We start from the raw sequence: 18,228 nt of genomic DNA, 5'->3' as shown, positions 1-18,228 counted from the left end.
CCAGGTGTGACAGCAAGAAAGCGACCTCCTCCACTGCCCATCTCCTCACCCAAGGGACTGGCAGGGACTGAGTGGAAAACGCAGTGAAAATGGAGGGAGGGGGGCTGGTGGGAGGGAAGTGTTGGACTGAAGCTGAGCCTGGGGAATGGGGAAGAAAGGAGCTTCCCTCAGTGTTTAATTATCCAAGTCTTCTTTGTTTTCCAACAACCAAATCAGTAAATAAAAGTTTATGTTAATTGGAAAAAAATCAAATTCAGTGAAATTCCCTGAACTGAGACTGTGTTGCCTGCAACAGACACATATGATAAAAACTGGAGGTTTTTAGCTGATAGGACTATAAGGAAAAGCCTCAGAAGGCAATTCAGGTTCATCGACAAAGCCCTCAAACCAGAAGCAGAGTGCAAAAAGCCCCCAGTATTTCTCTCGTTATAAACCTGTACACAGCCACCGAACGTGCAAGAGCAAACAGCAGCAGGTGACAATGGAGGTCGTGCACTGCTGCTGGCACCACAGCCCAGGACACTAAGTCATGGCTGCTGAACGGATCTGGTGTGACCAAAGGATCATTGAGTATCTCTAAGGCAGGCAAGTTTCCAGTCTTCACGATCTAGCCAAAAAGAAGCAAAACACTACTACAGACCCTCCCGTTCCCACCCCCTTTGCAGAACGGCAGCGCTAAACCCATCAGGACAGCCGGCAAGCAGGCGTGCTGGCAGGGGAGGTACTGGCAGATGCAAAAGCAGTAGGGCCCATCCATCGCACACTGGCTCCCCTGTGCATACGCAGACCGATCTGCACACATCAGCTGCATCTGCAGCAATTCCGTAGCACAGCCCCGGCAGTCATCTGTACAGAAATCCAGTAGATTACTGCTCAAAGTATAGGGCAGCCATCTGTCCAGATCAATACAGCTGGGATGTCTGATGCAATTCAGCAAAGCCTGGGCACCTTTTCTATCTCTCAGACAGAAAAATTCCCCTTTATTTTGACTGAGATTAGTTCTCTTATTCTGCAGGTGCTGAGAGTAACTATGTTTGTTTATCCTAATTGCCTTGCAGTCACTCTAACTCGAGCCTAAAAATGGCCTGCTGAGGTGTACCTCAAATACAATTACAGAAATGTCCCTGTATATTCCAGTACCAGCACCTGGGAGGAGAGAGGTGTCAAGGTCCCGCAGTGAAACAGCCAGTGAAATTTAATAACAGCATTGGAAGTCAGATTTATGTAACTTTTATGAAATCAATAGTACTGGACTCTCAAAAATCAGTTGAAGACCAAGCCCCCATACAAATGTAATTAAGCACAGATGGCAGCGTGCTTTCTAGGCTCATGAACACCGCTGCAAAGCTGTGTTCACTTTAATGTGAACAGCAGTTGCCTTGAACTTGCTGTTGCTGATGCGAAAATACCATTGTCACTAATCAAGGCTGCTTGTAACGTAACAGGCACTCAGCCTTATTCTAATGGGTCTCGTGTCTGAGTTTCAACGCTCTGCAGAAAGCAGGTAGGAGATGAGATGAAGTTAGTGAGATAAAGTTTCACCCATCACTTCCAGACCTTATTCAAAGGACTTCTACCTCACGTCTTCCCCAAAACAATGCCTAAAGAGTTCTTTGGAGTGCAGGACCACCACCTCTTCCCTAGGCCAAAGGAACGGGCCCACCTAAGGGCTTGGGTGGGTTTTTGGTACAGGTGAGCAAGTGCTGCGCCAAGGTCTCCTCTCCTTGACGGGCCCCTGCCATACTCTGCTGCAGCTTCATGCAATGGCCTTTTCCTTCGTGTGTCCCACGCTGCCAGCCCTCCCATCCCCTCTGCCCCGCACTCTAGCTTACAGGGTCACAGGAGCAGCAGGGGACAAGAAAACAGACTGGGCTTAAGACTTAAGTGAAGAGAATGTGACAAAATTTCAGTCAGTACACAAATCATAAATGTAGGTGGTTGAGAAGCCGATGGAGGGAAAAGGCTGATCACGCATTTTAATTTTCTCAGTCTTCCTTAACTGAATGTTTTGTTTTCCTGTTGGATAAAAGACACACGGAGGTAGAGGGGTGGATGTCACAAAGCTGTCATCAGGCTGTTTTCCACACTTATTTTCTGAAATTTGAAATGACACTGAAAGTTGAAAATTTGAAAAACACCAAATTCTTCATAGAGCTGTCTGTACACCTCTGTCATAATCTTAAAAGCCAAGATACATTTTTAACCACCTCAGGGGAAAAAAAAAAGCAAACATTAGGAAAGTTCAGAAAAGCTTGAGTCTTGTTACAACCCAAAAATACTTTTAATCATTAAAGTCATTGCCTTTTTAACCTTCCCATCTGACTCTAACGCTCTCTCTGGCTTTGACTCACGTCTGGCTTCACCAACACGGCTCTACACACAGACACTGGGATGTAACCTCACGACAACATGTGTGCTGCTAAAGCTGAAAGTTGCCACTGCTCTGCAGGACCAGCCTTGAAAGTCTCTATTCAAGCACAGTTATCTAATGCAGTGGTTTCCAACTTACTCAGCCCTGTTAATGGCTTATGGGCTGTATCAAAGGCAAACACAAAAGGTAAAGAAAAGTCACTCTAATATCTCCAAAGTGAAGTTGGCGATAAAGGGATCTGTACCACTACTAGGCAATTTTTAGAGGTCCACAAGTAGGATTGAAAACCATGGTGAGGTGCTTCAGTCTACACTGAAGCATCCGTATTAGTCTGCCCTTCTAAGATGCTGAACTCTGGCTGCTGGCTACTTCAGTACAGCCAGAGGGTACCTGCCTGAAGGCCTAAAGGTCAGAGCCCACAGGAACAGCTTACCAAATTACCCAGGAGATGTGGAAACTTTAAAATTGAACATTATAACTTTTTTATTTGTTTGTTCTCTAGTTTTGGTCTTTGTTCCATTTTATTTTTTATATTTCTGTCCTCTTTTCTCTTCCGATCCTTCGCATCTGTTCATTGAATCTGTTTTTGCTGTCATACGTATAATTTCCTACTAGCAGAAAACCTACTGAAATTGTTTCTTGGTGAGAAAGTATGGGTTTGCTTTAATTGTTTTCATGGAAGTTGGTAAGTCTAGGTTGTGGAAAATTATAAACGTAAACACTGGCAAATCAAACTAAATTTGTGTAGTTGAGTTGCTGTCAACGTCCCTACAATATAAGCCCACACAAAACCTGAATGTTCTTACTTTCAGGGTGGTTTTTTTCTTGGGTTTTTTTGTTGGTTTTGGTCAGTTGGTGGGTTTGGTTGGGGTTTTTAGTCCTGTTTGTTGTCACACCTTCTTTTCTGCTCATTGGACCATTCCTAAGTCTTTTTTCTGTTTAAAAGCCTGATCTTTTTCATAGTGGTGGTTGTGGTGACATACTAAAAAATCATGTAATTATATTCCAATTTCATCAATCATCCTGTAAGACTGTACTATTCCATTAGCAGGTTAGTTGGATGCTCAGCTTCCTGCAAGTGTGCCTGGATCTCCCACTTCAGTGTAGTGTGTGTGACCGATCCGTTTCACACACCAAATGTCTCACCTGCGAGGATGATGGGCTTATAGGGGAAGGGGACATCCGCTCTCCCCACTTGTGCTGAATACACTGAAGATCTCTTCTTCGTTGGCCTCTACCAGTGGCTATAATCTTCATCGTTAGTAATAGAAAGTAACAACTTGATTTAAGCATCAGGGATTCCTTCACCTATTGGGATTTTTTTTCCTCCCCTCAAACTAACAGAGTAAATTTTGCTTTATGAAAATGATTGTATTTTAAAAAAATATACTTATTTTACAAAGTTTAAAAGAAGTGCATGAATTGAAGGGGATAAGAATTAAAAAATACTTCTTAAAAAAATATTCAGCCTAAGTTATTCTTTTTTCCAGTTCCTCCTGCTAGTATTCATAGGCTTCCCTGATAGTTTAACTGTATGTGGGTTTATGTATCTGCCATTAGGTAGGCAAATTCGAGAATACTGCCATAAATCAGTGGGGATTAGGAGCCTGCACAATAGGGAAGTAGGGCCTAAAATGCCTTTTATGTGGAACTGCAATCAAAACATAAATGCACTCATCTTCCTCCTTTTCCTCCCCCTCCAGGAGCTCAGCAGAGCCAGGAGTACTTGGCTTTAAAGCTCCTTCCCAGCAAGGCTGTAACAGAACTCAGGTCCCAGAAGATGAAGGATTTTTTTTTCTTAGATCTTCCAAGCAACATTCTAGGTTAATAGTGCTGCCTTCACTCTTTCTTCATCATATATCTGTTTAAAAGGTACAAACATCGTCCAATATGCCTGCCTGACAGGGCTCAGATGGGGGAAGATCAATATTTTATGGCCTTGGTAAGTGATTGCCTTTATGGCTTCAGCTGCTTTTAGGATTTTCTCCCTCTCATGTATATCAGACAGAGAAGCGGTAACACTGTTGCCTTAACTGGCTGCTTTTGTGTTTAAAGCAATGATTCCTTGGGTTCGTGCATTTTCATGCTCTCTTACTGAGATCCCTTGCTAGATTTTGTCACACAATCCCAGTTATCCCAGTTCACAGGGCCGTGAAATAGCCCAAGAAGCACCGTGACACACATTTCGCTTATGAATATGCACTCGTTCACACCGACACCGTGACAATCACATTACAGTCTCTGCAGCACCACTGTCAAAACTAGAGCTAGTGCAATAGCTCGTTTGCCGTCCCCCTCCAGAGGGACCAGCTGCCATCAGGATGCGCATCCCAGCTGGGGGGGGCTTTGCTGACCCTCCCTTGCTGCCTCCTGCAGTACCTCAGCCTGGCACACCTGGGGAGTCAGCCTTGCTCTGCAAGAGCGGGGGAAGGCAGAGGAAAGCAGGCAGCAACAACCGGATCTGAACCACCTGAGCATCCTCAGAGGACCACGCTGCACCCCCGTGGTGGCGTTTTCTACTGCTGCTTCACTCCTGGTCTGTCGCTGCTTATTAATACATTTTCTGGCCCCGTGCTCCCATGACTCCAAAGGCAAGCTCGCTTCAGTCACTGATCTGCATTGTGTTTAAGTATGTGCTTAGCCCTTAACACATGCTTTCATCCCACTGAAGCCAAAGGGCACTAAGCGCTGGCTTAAACACCCTCTGGAAGGTGAACAGGGACCCAGGACCTTGGCAACCCCAAGGAAAAAGCAAATGCAAAGGCAGGCTTTCTCTGTCAGTAAACAAAACAAAGCAAGCTGATTTTTAAACCTTTTGGCATGTCTGGGTGTCTTTACTTCCACTGATGAAGAATCAACAATGCAATTAATAATTATTGATGATCGCTAATAAGAATGATGATTATCATCACCAGCATCCAGCCTTGCCATTCCTGCCACCTCTCTAATCAGTGTGATTTCACTGCTATTATACATAATTGTGATTTTCCAAGTCAGGGTAGGCGAGGAAGCAACCTTGCAGTGTAAATACTAAATACTTAGCATAACAAGAGTGAGAGCTCGCTGGCTTGGAGCAGAGCTAAGCGAAGTCACGGGCTTCCATTCTTTTTAATTTACCATCTGTTCTGTATGACACAGCCTGTGTCTCTTTAGGGTTTAGTACCCATTTATTATCCAAAAGCCACCTCTGCCTGCTATTAAAATCACGTTGGAGTGATTTAGAGAGGGAATCCGTCCATTTGCCCAAGTGGAAAGATGTGTCATCAGCATAAACCTAAATGCTGCAGCCTTCCTGGACTCCAGGACTGGGAACTGCCTCACCAGCACACGTGCCTTCTGTCGGCTCCAGCCCCTTCCCTCCTCCTGGCAGAGTCAGTAACCACGGACTTGTCATTACACGTCCCCTTCTCTCCTCTTCCCTTATGTTATACACACACACACACTTTTCCATCGCGCCTTTTTCCTCTCTGTCTTTCTCATGCAAGGGACCTGACTGAGTCCTGTCCCACTGCTACCCCATCTCCTCTTCCCTCTTAACCCCAGCCGCCCTGGTCATTACCCTCTGTTGCAGAATAAGCCAGCATGGTCATTATTCTTCCCCCTCCGTTCCCTTTAATCATTCATTCATTCTTCTATATACCTGTTAGTGTGAGCACGCTCCTTACCTCTTCATTTGCCAACACACCCCTTGTTCCCACGTCCTCTCACTTGGCCTTGCCCCCTCTCTGCTTTTCCAGCTCTCACGGTCCTCACCATTATTTAGTAAAACACAGAACAGATGAAGATAATTGCCATCCCTTCCCCAGCCCCCTGGGACACCTCAGAAATCTCCTACAGGTACCCAGACAAGCATCTCACCCTAATAGCGAATGACTGTTAAACTAAACAAGAGATTTTCAACACTCTCCGCAAATTGAACCCAACAACACCCACTTCACCTCCATAGCTGCCTTCCACGGCTTTAGCCACTTCCAATTAACTGAGCAGCCCAGAACTCTCCTCAGGGATCCAGGACAAACAGGATGGGGGCTGAAAACAAGCCCAGGAAGGCAAAACAATTACGTGCAAGGCAGCTTGGCTCCAAGACCCTGAGGCAGGGCTTCTGGGGACAGGGACCCTGGCGGAGCCCATAGCCAGGAGCTCAGTCCCTAGGGAGCCATCAGGTATGATACAGGTGGCAGAGCTCCCTGCACAGCAGAGGGAGAGCACGATGCTACTGGTAGTACCACACGCATCCGTCCGTCCTTGCAACCACCAAAGGGACACCTTTCTGCCCACTAAATATTTAGGATCTCGGTTGGTTTGCTGAGACAACAGCCGTTTTGTTCTCAGGCTCGCTGCAGGAGAGGCATGTGTGCTATGCTTTTCCCATGGAGGGTGGAAGATGAATAGAGTCATTGCCCCAACTTAAAACATTTTAATGAAAACCCTGGCATCACTGATGTGTGTCCTTGCTTGCTGTTATTTTTCCTCACCTAATTTACCTGATAGACTACAGTAGGGGGAGAGTGGAAAGGAGAAAGAAGACAAGGGAAAAATGGGTATGTTCTCACCAGAAATTCTGAATTGATTCAAAATTAATTCCTCCCCTCTATTTTGAATCAATACTTCAAAATTAAAAACTTAATTCTTGTTTTAGCTTCAAATGTGTTTTCTTTTCCCCTACCAAACAGGCTAGAATATCTTTTCAGATTATTATTTTTTTAAAAAAAAAAAAAAAAAAGGAAGAATATTCTGAAAATGAAATTACATGTTAAGACCCTTTAGTATTTAATTTGGAAATGGTGATTTGAAATGACAATTACAATTCAGTACTTTCCTGGGCAGGGAGGGAGGTGATTTCTGGAGGGCTGATGGAAAGAGGGGATGCTGAGGCACTAGGGATTCTCAAGAAAAGAGTAATTTGGCTCTGTCATTCTTTTGCTTGGACAGCTTGTAGATGTCCATTTGTCCCCATGATGGGGCAAAAGGACAGTAGGTGTCGTAGACACAGCTTGTTTCATACCGGCTGCTATCAGAGGTCAGAACTGCAGAGGCTGAAAGAGCAGAAAACAGTGTCATGAATAAGTGAGGGCTCAGTCTGATTTTGATATAAGCCTGGAGCTATAGGAAGAAGAGTGCAGTGGGAAAAGCTTATCCCCCTTACCTGTCCTACCTGGTCCCAGTGTCCCATGCCGATTCCACCAGGTTTATCCGGGCAGAGCACACCTCAGCCTGAAAGCAGAGTGGGATGCCAGGGCATGCTCTTCTCTTTGTCCTCCTGGAGCACCTGGGCTGCAGGCGTACGGGGCTGGAAAAGGATGACTGACCTCCTAAGGGAAAGACTGGCTGGTGACCTGTCACTCTGGGTGGTGAAATGCCCCTGCTTTCACTCTGCTCTGACAAGTCTGACAGCATCTCCCACCACCAGCTGGGGCACAGCAACTACTCCAGCCCTATAGTTCTACCTAACCAAGAGCCAGCAGATCAACATTGCACAGGACAGTAAGGAGGGGCTGATGTGAGGAGCCCTGGGCTGGAGGAGCTGGGGGGGCTGCAAGGTGGGAGGGGGCACTGGCAGAGCTGGTGAGGGGAGCCCCAGGCTGGGAGTGCCAGAAGTTACTGCAAGGTGGTAATGTGGGGCATTACTAGAGATGTGTGCATAGGGGAAGCCATATAGAGCTAAGTTTAGCTCTAGTCAACACCATCAGTCTTTCACTTTCATGAGCACTAAAATTGACTGAAACTCAAAATATGTATTTTAAAAAATGGGAAAGGAAAAGAAAATGTCCGGTTCCTGTAAGATGATCAATAACAGCCAGTGCTAGAGATGACTTTTTCAGCCACAGAGAAACAACTGTTATTGTTGAATTGCTCGGGAACTTTGCCAGTGGACAAAGATAAACCAATAATGTCAAGGAGAGGAGGGGTGAGATTGCTGAAACCGTAGCTACGGTAAGAGGGTTGATGGAAACACTTTCAAGGGCCATGTGGCAGGCCTCACAGAAAGCAATCAGCTCCAACCAGGCACCAAAGAAAGCAAGGGGTGGGAGAGCACACACCTATGGCACCTCCACAAGCAGGGGCAGCAGGGGATGCTGCATCGACCTGCTTCGGGTGCTAACCCATGGCACGGTAGAACACAGAGGGCCTGGCCTCTTGCAGGACTCTCCACACAATATCTCTTTGCCCTGCACTGCATCTTGGCTTCGTCTCCCACGCAGATATGGAACCAAGAAGGGCAGGTGCTGGTGGGCAGGAGCAAGGGGCACCCACAGAGCAGCTCTGTGGCCTAGGAGCAGTCACCCCCTGTTCCCAGAACTGCTTCAGACACACATCACTTAAAGCTGCAAAGCAGCTGCTACCAAGGCTTCATTTCTGCAGCTGTGTCCCGGGTCACCCATGGCTCTGCAGTAATTGATTGCAAGCCCCTACATGACCCAAAGCATGCAACCCAGGCGGACCCATGCACTGCACGGCATCACACGGAAGAGACTTTTCTCTGGCTGCCAAAAAGCCAGCCCTTCAAGGGGGTCCGTGGGCTCTTCCAGGGCAGTTTACAGCAGTTGCTAGGTTGCTCACCGTAATAGTTTTGACTGTGAAGGGCTCCAGGGAAAATGGGAGCAGTCACAGGGTCATAGTTCCCTGAGTATTTGCCATTTCATCCCCGACAAATAGTAAATCTCATTCCCTAAAATAAAGGCCTTTGTATTTTGCAAAGCGCTGCACCGAGGGCTGTTTCTCACGAGACCCTGTTATTCCTGTAACACCACCCACATGACGCCAAGGCACAAATTTGGGCCATGGTGTCCACTGACGATAAACAGAAAGGCCCCGGACAGACCCCAATTTGTGCTTGTGAGAGATAGGCTGTTCTGTCTAATCCTGACCTTTTTAAAATTTCCAAATACTTGCTTCCATTACTAAAAAAAAAAAAATTCATTGCACTTTTGCTCAAAATTCCCCAGAATTCAAGGCAAGGCATGACGGACCAAACGCAAAACCAGTCAGTTCTGCAGGTGATGCTGCAGGGTGGGGGCAGCTGAGTCATGGGCTGCCCAGGGGCTTGCTGATGGCTGCAGAACCAGCCAAAGCAAGAGCAAACCCCAAAACTCACAAGTCCTGATTTCCGGGGCTGTATTCTGACTGTAACATGATGTCTCCTAGCGGCTCACACTCCTGTCATCACCAGCGGATTAATTACCCCTACCTCACCCTCTTATACTTTTGATATATCGCTGGGTCACTGGCTGCTTGGCAAAGGCAGCTGGTGTACTGTCCTGTGTTGTGAAGGGGAAACTGAGGCACAGAGGGAGGTGAAGTGACTTACCTCAGGTTATTCAGCAGAAGTGTGGGACATCTGGGACTAAACCCCTGAACTTTCAAGAGCTCAAGGTCCTTCAGGTCTCAGAGTCAGCAAATATTCAGCTCTGAATGTAAGTACCTGTTGATAGCCTTATGAATGGGGAGGGAGGGGTGTCCTTCACAGCATTTAGGACCCTGGAGCCCCCATCATTGATTTGGGCCTTTTGGAGGCTGCAGCCTCATCACTTGCAACAAGAAGAACTCAGACCCCGCAGGGGTGGAGGGCACCTCGCGTTACCACATCTGTGAGGGGCACTAGGGCACATCGCCTCTGCAAGCATCCCATCCAACCTCGGACCTCTGACCTGCCACATGCCGTTTTTAGCTAAGAAGTTGTTTGCACGGCCCGTTTTGTCCTCTGCTAACAGAGATTCTTATTTGATGCTGACACTTGTCTGCAAGGACACCTCAACCCTGGTCCCCTGGCTTAGTACGCAGGGACCTCAGAACAGTCACGATAAGCACCCGCTGACTGCTCAGCCCCACCGGCTGCCACCCAGGCAGAACCCACATCTCCAGGAGAGCCCAAACCCTGCCCTCCCCTCCCTCTCCATGTTTGTGTTGCTCTTTAAATGGCTTTGTTTTGCTTAAGCATCCCTTTTAAAGCAATGTTTAGCTTCCAGTTGGAATGAGCTCCAGGAAGCATGGCCAGGGCCCTGCCTGGAACAACGGCCTGTAATTTACGGTGAGTTATGTTTCAATTACCTTGGTGTTATAGCGTCTTGGTGAGGGCAGGCATTATGTCATGTCAGGGATACGGGCGAGGGAGAAAATACAGACGCTCCCATTACAGCCAGTGATGGAGCAGTTTTAATAATACTGCAGGAAAAAAATAAAGAGAAGGGGAGCGCAAATGACTTTCCAGCCATACCATTACTGCACATTAGTAACACGGCACAGCCAGGGAGAGAGAGGGGGAGAGGGGAGTGGGGAAAGGAGAGGCACAGCTGAGTGACAGAGAAGAGGAGGTGGAGCAGAGAAAAGGAAAAATAGGGCGAGGCAGGAGGAGAGAGGGAAGGAGGGAGGGAAGGATGGAAAGAAGGAGAGAAGGCCGCCAGTGGAGCAGGGAAAAAGAAAGGCAAAGGGACTGAGCGAGAGATGGAAGAGGAGAGGCGGCAGGAGAGGAAGGATGTGGTCCTTGGTGAGCTGGAGGGATGTCGGCTGCCTCAGCCCCATGGGTTTCCCACCCCGCAGCCCACTCCCATGTCCCCCGCACCTCTGCTGGCCCTGGCTCCCCGGCTGGCTGCGGGAACGGCAAGGCAGGTGAGAAGCCACAGGAAAGGGGAAGAGAAGCAATTGTTATTAGGCTTTTGTGAACGATATTGCTTTGTTGCTGGAACAAAGCACTCGACTTTCCAATAATAACAATCTACCTTTTTTTTTTTTTTTTTTAATCAAATTTCCTTTGTCGTTGTGGCTTTCTTTAATTTTTTTTCCAGCAGGGTAAGCCTCTCACTTCCAGCTCACTGCCTCAGTCGCCGCTCTGCCTTACTCTCAGTCACTGCTGCCCATGTGTGCCAACCCGCTCTCTCCTTCTTTATTTTCTTGACACAAATGGCAGTCGTTGCTCAGAGAATGTGCTGGGTGAACCTGCTTTGTAATTCAAACCTTTTATTCAGGTTACCATTATGTACTAAAGAGGAAAATATGTATTGGCTAAATGGCCTCCTTACCAATGGTCCCCTGGCTGGGAGGGGAGGGCTTGGGCATCAGACCTCACGTGGTCCTGCTGCCTCCCTGCCCCACTCATCACTTGCCTGGGATCCAGCTCCTCCTCACTGTCACCTGCCTTCCCACTGCAGGGAGAAAGCCCTCCAGTCGGAGATAAATTTGCACCTTTCCAGGAGTGTTCATACTTGGCAAGGGGTTGCAAAAGCCAAGAACTTCAGGCATATCAAATAGCCAACAGCAGGACTGGGCTTGGAAACTGGGGGGGGGGATAATTTAAAGGAAGCATGAACAAGGGAAATTTTGCCTCTGCCTGGGTAATTTATACCAGTGTAACTACAACAGATCAGTACTCCACTGGTGTAGGCTTGCTCTACCAATGCAATTCCACAAAGCCCCAGCATATCTAAGGCAAGGGTTTCCCACCATCACAAATGGCTTCATGTCGCTATATTAGTAAAAATAAAAGCTGTTTCCCTGTCCCTCAAATTTAGGGTTTCCAGAATGTTGTGTTAGGTGAGAGCAGGGATAATATTGCAGCATTTCAAGTTGTGCACCTGCAAGCCTTTCTCTACTGTGTCTGTACAGTATCAGGGAATGCAGATGTGTAAATGTGATCTGAACCAAGTACTGGCACACAGTGCCACGACCCTCGTGCATGCAAGCAGGAGTGCATGCAAGGAGGAGTGCATGCCTGCCTTATGCCAGTTATGAGAAAACAGGACACCAAGTGATCTGGTTTAACATTAAAAGAACACGAATAGGCAAACTCCTTTCCCCGTGCGAAGCCTGCAGAAACATTTCCCCCATCAACATGCTCTGATTATCAGCGCGAGATTTACGCTGTATCAGCAGCTTGCCACCGTGTGACTGGCATTTTTGCCATCCAGGTACAGAGCCCCAAAATGCTGGTTCAGCCTAGCGTTGCACCTCACTGCAGGCTTCCCAGCCCTGCTGCACAAGTGTGCTGCGCGCGTAGCTGCTTGCAGCCGAGAGCTGCAGTTTCCAGAGCGGTGCTGCTCTGTGATGCTCACACCTCACTGCGTCAAAGCACGGGGCCAGTCGTGCCTCCCTTTTGAAGGCATCCAGGTAACACCGTGGTGGGGCACATGCAGTGCAGGCGGAAAGATCTCAGAGGTCAGGGGACTACGCCAGCAGTTTAAAGTGGAGGCTCCCTCTAAACATTGTCCACCCACTGGATTATCCCAGGTTTGCAGGAGGACACACATAACAGAGGAAATTAGTAAAGTGGCCTGAGTTCCATATTAAGAAGTTAAAGTTTTCTGCTTGTCCCCTTGACTTTTTGCTTGGACTTTTCAGGGAAGATTTCTACTGTGTCCCTGCATCTCCCTCAAAAGGGGACCGTGATCTGCCTTATAGTGTCTCAGGTGTAGTCTGGGGTCTATTATTCACTCAGAGTCTCTTTGCCTCAGGGAATGTTTCAGAGGAACTTTCACGGCAAATGCATCTAGTCTGCGTTATAAACAGGACATATTTCCCTTTCCAAGTAGACATTATCCTGTTTTTTTAAAAAAAAAATATTTGGTGCTGTGGGGATACCTCTGCATAAGCAGGTAAAATTCAGTTGTGTGCAGAAACGGGCAACTTCAAACAAGCAGTCCTACCACAGTCCCTCGTTTGTCTGGCAGCAGACTTTTTAGTGGTGAGAATCTCTGAGAATGTTTGTCTTCCCTCCATTTCTGAGCTCACAGATGTTAAACACAGGCGATGCAGATCTGATGGTCTTGTGGTTCCAGCTTCTCCTCCTTGTTTCCAGCTGCTAAATCACATCTAAAGATGTTAACAATACACAAAATACCCTCAGCATATGACTTCTCTGTGCAAGTGATCACTGGAGCTGTCACAGGGGTATCATTAAATTGCCAAGGAGAAGAAACACATCTCCCCTGGTTCTGAGTGGAAGGGGAGGCATCTGTAAGGCGGCTTCTCGAACAGGAGGTGGCCCACGCTTCAGAAAATGTTGAGGGCCCCCACATGGGAAAACTTTATTTTAGGAAGCACAGACTAAGCAACGCACCTGTACTGTGTCTGTTGGTTTCCCTCCATTGTGGTTAGGAATGAAAGTCATGTTGCGGCCCAGTTCCCATCAATGGATTTTATTTTAAACTCGGCACAGTGACTAGTGTCTTTACCTGCATAAATTTTCATATGATTATTTTTTTTTTAAGCTAAAAGATGAAACGCCTGTGGGATATGCGGATATGCCTTTGGGAAGATTGTGAGTAAGCACGTGGGAAGCAGAGTGTTTGCAAATAGCTAATGCCCTGAGATGGAAAAACAGGTCCTGGGGCACCGGGAAACTGCAGCCTAGATTTGTGGGGCAGCAGGGGACACTGCTTCATTCCTCTTCACACGGGGGAGAGCTGGCCACGGGTGTTACGGGAGGGCTCTCTGTCACAGACTTATCAGAACAATTTTGAGTTCCCCTTGCCTCCTACCATCAGTAACAGCATTCCCTCACAACCACAGCTCGCTGTCCACTTGGCTGCCTGTGGTATCGCTCAAGACTACAGGATCAAGAGCTTGCAAAGTAACTGGGTCAGAGTCTCCTTAGAGGAGGCTGTGCTGTGTTCTTCCTCATCCCAGCCACAGTGTTAACCGAGATGCGGTGAGCCAGTGGAAAACATGGTGCCAGGCAAAATAACCAGGCTTACACCTGACTCTGGAAAATGAGGAGTGGCACAGAATGGACTGCTTCAAGAAGTTTAGAACGGTGGGCCTGAAAGTCGTTCGGTAGCACAGCCCTGCCCTATCACTTCGGTGTGTGTAATGGGCTGTATTAGGATCCAGTTACAAGTCAAAGTCCACTAGGGAGTGGAAGTGTGAAGCTTAATACAGTATCACAGAAATGGAAAGCTTCTGTAATGGTACAGAAGGGACTTGTGCTTGAAAGCATTTAACAGAGCCTTGGTAAGTAAACTGTAGTAATTGAGCTAGCAAACGCATTTAGCTTGAATACTTTGTATATGTATAACAAAATCAAATAAGCACCAGGAAGAACTATTCTTCAAAGGGATAATTTGAAATGCTTCTATTCCCTCTCCAGACAAAAAGCACTTATTTATTTCAGTGTGCACACACATTCAGGAGCTATGGTGACTCCTGGTTTGTGAACACAAAAGGATTTAAACCACAATGCATTAATGTCAAGCTTCCTACCTGCAGTTATTTCTAGTCCACCAGGGAATACAGCCCTCCAGCTCCAGAACTTCAAACCGAGAACTCAGCTGATGGCATCCTCTGGGACTAATCTGCCTTCTGCTTCTCTCAACTCCAACTCTGCTTTCCCTGAGGATCACTGTTTATCTGGAAAGGAAACCGGGGTGCTGAAAGGCATGGGAAGGGAGATGATAAATAACAAGCATGAGCAAAGTGTCAAAGAAAGCTTCACTGTGGTCAGTTGTATGTCAGAGAAAGAGTAAGAAGAGAGTGAGAGAAGAATAAAAGCTAAGGACAATACAGGCTTTAAGGATCTGACCTCTATACCCAGCAGAATTCTAGCAAATACAAGAAATTGTTGAAGGTCTTAATAATAGATGGGTCAAAAAACACCCACTGGGATTGTTTTCCTTAAACTGAAACCTGGGATTTTCACTAACTAAAATTTAAGAAGGAAACAGAGACAAAAAACAGTGTTATACCTTAGAAGCTGCTGCAGGGTCTTACGTGGGCTGAGCTTTCTCCTCTAGGAGAGGGTCCTTTTAGAGGTGAGGGCTAAGCTGAAGGTCTGAAGAGCTGCACTTGCCACTGGGACACTGTTGCAGCACAAACAAACTAGTAGACTGCAACAAGACTTTGCTATTGGTCAAATTCCACTGTTTGTGCTGTATCAACTTCTTCCAGAGGCCAAACCACACCATTCCTTGTTCCCTCTCCCTCACTCCTCAGGGCTATTTAACCACTTAGTGGAACAAGCTACAGCTGTACATCATCCATGCCCATCAGCCCACTGCCTCTGAGGCAAGGCCACAGCTGCATGTTATCAATGCTAATCAACCCACTGCCCTCATTCCTCTACAGGACACCATATTAAGTTCTTAACCTCACAAAGTTGAAGTATTTTAAGTCCAGTGTTTTAAATGCAAAGTGGTGATCCAGTTTGAAATTTTCAGTGAAGAAGGTTTTCATTTTTATCCTTTTTTGGTACAAAATCTTCTTTTTTGGGGTCAGCATTTTGTGGAAAATTGTGGTGAAGAGGAACTCACTAGACATAGGTTTGGTTTAACATGTTTGGGCTCTTTTGACATTTAGGGGAGCTGCAGTTCAAGAATTTTCACCTGAACAAGAGGAAATGAGATGAAATTACTCGCTTTGTATGTCTCTGTTTGAAAGATGCTGAGAAATGAATAGAAGACAAGGCATGGAAAAGGATGAAAACAAGGAGAAGAGAGGTGGACAACAGAGAGGGCAAAGGGTCTAACATGATGCAAAGGTGGATGGTCACTTCAGAGAGCAGACTTCAGGAAAAGAATCAGTTGCAACTCATGTTAGAAGCAAGGAAGACAGGAGAGAAAGAATCAGCTTGATCAGACCTTCGGATGCTGTAGGAACGTGCGTCTTATCAGCTGGGAAAGGCACATCTTCAGACCTGTACGGCAACCCTGTTGCAGAAAAGACTGTTCCAGGAAACGTGTACCGCCAGGGAGTTGGGTTGATGTCTGGAGGGCTGAGTGTCATAGCTGAAACTGTGAGAGCTGAGCTGAGGATGAGACACTAGCTTTGAGTCCCTTTATTTAAACAACCAAATGAGGAAGAATCCAGCTTAAGCTACAACATACTGGATTACTTTTGTGCAGGTACATGCAAGAGAACAGCGTGATGGGAGGAAAGGAACACAAGGTCATTACTGCATACAGCTCTCCCACTCCCCCAGTTAGCAAGGCACGCAGCTATCTGGAAAAATTGGGGTCCAACTGTTCTTTCTCTCTCCTTAGTGAGTTTTCTCACCTCCACTGTCCCAACCCACCACCCACCATCCAAGTAACATTTAATTCTTACTTGAAGAGCTTATGTTACTGGGTTTAAAGAAAACAAAGAACACTAAACAACTTAAACGGCCGACAACTGACAAATAGCAAATAATCAAAGCACTCGATTCAAACATAAATGAGGCCAGAGATTGCCTATTATTCTATCCTTGCACACTACCCAGAAAACAGGCAGAAGGGGTGCATTCTTGGTCAATCCCTAGGCACTGTCATAATAAACACGATTAATAGGCTATAATTTACCTGCACAAATAATTCAATGAACAAACACAAACAACAAACAAATTTGGGCAGCCACGATCAGGTCTTGAGCAGAATAAAGCAAATTCACTGAATAAATTGATATCAACTAGTCCTAGTAATTGCATTCCATCTTCCAGAATGGCTCCTGGATTACTTAGGGAGCCCAAAAGCCTGCCAAGCATTTTACAGGCTATGTCCATTCTGTGCCTACGAGAGTAGATTCACTGCCTACACCCAAATCACTGAGCTCTTGCATTTGCATTGACATTTTTATGGGGCTTTCTAGCTTTGCAAGTGTTTTCTAAGGGTTGAAGTTTAAAATAGCTCTAGTTCTCTTGTAATACTCCTGATGAAGTAACAGGATCAGACTGGGTTTTGCATTGTGTCAGCCACAGAAATGACTTAGTGGGAGCCTTAAAACAGGAGCCCCGGGAGAAACATGTGCATAGATTATAGATACACCCTCAGAGTTGCATTAGCTTTTCTTTTTATTTGCTCTCCCCGTGTCTTGGTTGTCCTGGGTTTTGAGGTTGAGTCACAGCTCAGCAGAGACCCTGGAAGTCTGTGCTGTCTTTAGCCAGCTCTGAGAGAAGCGAGTACCTCTCCTCCACAGACCAGAGCTCTGGTCTATTTTGTGACTCCCAAGCGGAGCTCTCGCTCTTCAGCAGAAATGCTGAACACAGTTTTCCTGAGCCATGCATCCTCCCTCCTCCCTGCCTCAGCGGGGCAGCGGTGCCGAGCGTGGTGGGTAAGCGCAGGTTCCACGACAAGGTAAGATAAATGGAGAAACATGCGCTGCAAGAGATGTTTATTGAGTGAGATGCTAAATGAATAACCCAATCAATGCTGTAATATTTAATTCAATACAAACTTCAAATTGAGAGTGTTCCCCATTTATTTTGTGCTGTCACAAAAATTGTCATTCGTTAGAGCAGAGTGCTATCATTAAGGAGAAGAGGTTTCCAGCAGGAAGGGGCTGGCTCCAGGCTGTGCAGCGGGCACAGCCTTTGCGAGATGGTGAGTGATCGAAACTTTTCCTACCTTCCTTCTCTCCTAGGGACTTTGGAGTAGGCAGGAGACATTGTGCTCTTCTGAACCGCTCCCACCCTCTGTAGTGCCTTGTGCCAATGCAATGTTTTCTCCATGTGGCCAGGAGCCCTTTGCAGCTGTGTCTATGCCCTGGACTATTGGGACATGCCAACCATGAGTTGAAACTACCCTATTCTCTCCCTCTTCTGGGCTCCCAGCTCCCTGCTGGGACACTGCCAGCACTCACATTCTCAGCAGAGGGCTGCACTCAGGGATGGGGAGGGGAGTGAGAAGCTGTGGCTGTGTCCTGGGAACTCCGGCAGTGCCAGCTATCGGTGAAAAGAGCAAGGGGAGGCAGAAAAACTCTCTTCCTGGGTGAAACCCTGGACCGTCGACTTGCCCCTGCCACGTGCCTCCTCAGTGTGTCAATGCACACGTCTCCTCGGCTCTGTGAGGAAACTGGAAGGTCAGCTGCAGTGTGCCAGCACACCCTGCTTGCACTTGGATTAGCCTGCAGGCAGCCCTGCCCGCTGGCACGCCGTCCTGCCTCACCGCCGCCACGAA

Source organism: Falco naumanni, chromosome 5, assembly GCF_017639655.2.
Source record: "Falco naumanni isolate bFalNau1 chromosome 5, bFalNau1.pat, whole genome shotgun sequence".
NCBI classification, from domain to species: Eukaryota; Metazoa; Chordata; class Aves; order Falconiformes; family Falconidae; genus Falco; species Falco naumanni.
The sequence above is the reverse complement of the archived record's forward strand: the minus strand, read 5'-3'. Positions refer to the sequence as shown.